Source organism: Amphimedon queenslandica, unplaced genomic scaffold (assembly GCF_000090795.2).
Source record: "Amphimedon queenslandica unplaced genomic scaffold, v1.1 AMPQUscaffold_6262_Cont21777, whole genome shotgun sequence".
Classification (NCBI taxonomy): domain Eukaryota; kingdom Metazoa; phylum Porifera; class Demospongiae; order Haplosclerida; family Niphatidae; genus Amphimedon; species Amphimedon queenslandica.
This window is the reverse complement of record NW_003553444.1, coordinates 374-1836: the sequence shown is the minus strand read 5'-3', so window position 1 is coordinate 1836 and position 1463 is coordinate 374. Positions and strand designations below refer to the sequence as shown.

The 1463-nt window shown below is 34.9% G+C and overlaps 1 long non-coding RNA gene across 1 annotated transcript; it reads right to left on the bottom strand.

Annotated features, from left to right (window-relative positions):
* Window positions 1-75: 75 nt before the first annotated feature.
* Window positions 76-601, bottom strand: LOC109592112 (uncharacterized). Its single transcript, XR_002190181.1, has 2 exons — window positions 240-601; window positions 76-179 (listed from the first exon to the last, which is right to left on the bottom strand). It is a non-coding gene; the product is annotated as an uncharacterized LOC109592112 (long non-coding RNA).
* Window positions 602-1463: the final 862 nt, after the last annotated feature.

Here is a 1463-nt window from a genome sequence, read left to right as displayed (position 1 = left end):
CTCGGGGGAGTCGATCACTGTTTCCACTGTGGATGGTGATGGAGCTAGGGCTGATGTTGCGGCAGATGGTTTCTGGGGAACTTCCCATCAGAGAGCCTTTTTTGATGTGGCTGTTGTAAATCCTTTCTCTGATTCATACAAGGGCCTCGATTTACCAGCTGTATATAGGAAAGTGGAAGCTAGAAAGAAAAGGAAATATGATGTACGTATCAGGGAAGTGGAGCATGGTTGTTTCTCACCTCTTGTTTTTTCCACCAATGGCGGGCTGGCTCCTGTATGTGATGTAGTTTTTAGACGAATTGCATTACTGACAGCTGACAAACTTAACAAACCGTACAGTTCAGTAATCAATTTCATCAGATGCAAATTATCATTTTCAATTTTAAGATCAACAATTCGGTGTGTAAGGGGTACAAGGAGATCAATATATAGGCCCAGTGACTGTGACATTGATGTAGCAATCTCTGATGCTCGACTTCAATGTCACTAACATATTAATAAAGATTATTATTATTATTATTATCATTACTAATTTCACTTATAAACTCATTACTACTGATTTCTGATCCTATTTCAAATTCATTTTATTATTATTATTATATTTATGAATGGACTATAGCCTTGGGTATTTTTCAGAATTTTGGCATTTTCTTAAAATGGCTGCAACTCGAAAAATTGAAGTTGGAATCAGCTCAAACTTTCTACACAGCATAAGGGCATCAATATGTATCAAAAATATTAATAAAAAATTGAGGTAATTTTGGAGCCATTTTTTGGAAAAAACCATGGGCTATTATAGCCTTGGATATTTTTCAGAATTTTGGCATTTTTTAAAAATGGCCGTAACTTGAAAAACTGAAGTCGGAATCAGCTCAAACTTTCTACACAGCATAAGGACATCAATATGTATCAGAAAATGTAATAAAAATTTGGGGTGATTTTGGAGCCATTTTTTGGAAAAAACCATGGCCTTGGGTATTTTTCAGAATTTTGGCGTTTTCTTAAAATGGCCGTAGCTCAAACTTTCCAAATAGCACAAGGACATCAATATGTATCAGAAAATGTAATAAAAATTTGGGGTAAATTCGGACGTCATCTCTCAAAGTTTACATATTCATATTCTTTTATAATGTTATACACTTACCAGAGACTTGAGCCAAACGTCTTATTCTATCAATAATCCTGGGCACAGTGTCACCATCATATATTGGTACAGCCATTGAAAAGAATGGAACACAGTGTTGAGGATTAACAGCAGTTACCATAATAAGAGGCTATAGGTAGAAGTGACAGTAAATATACATGTAATGGTACAGAGAAGTAGATTGGACTATTATATAGAGAAAGAAGAGTAATAGATAGTACATGTAAATTTATAAGGCAAAAGTTTTGCTGATTACCGTATAGCAGGTATATTCCGTCAGAGTTTAATTTCGTTCTTTTCGTTCTCATTCCTTGTGGAA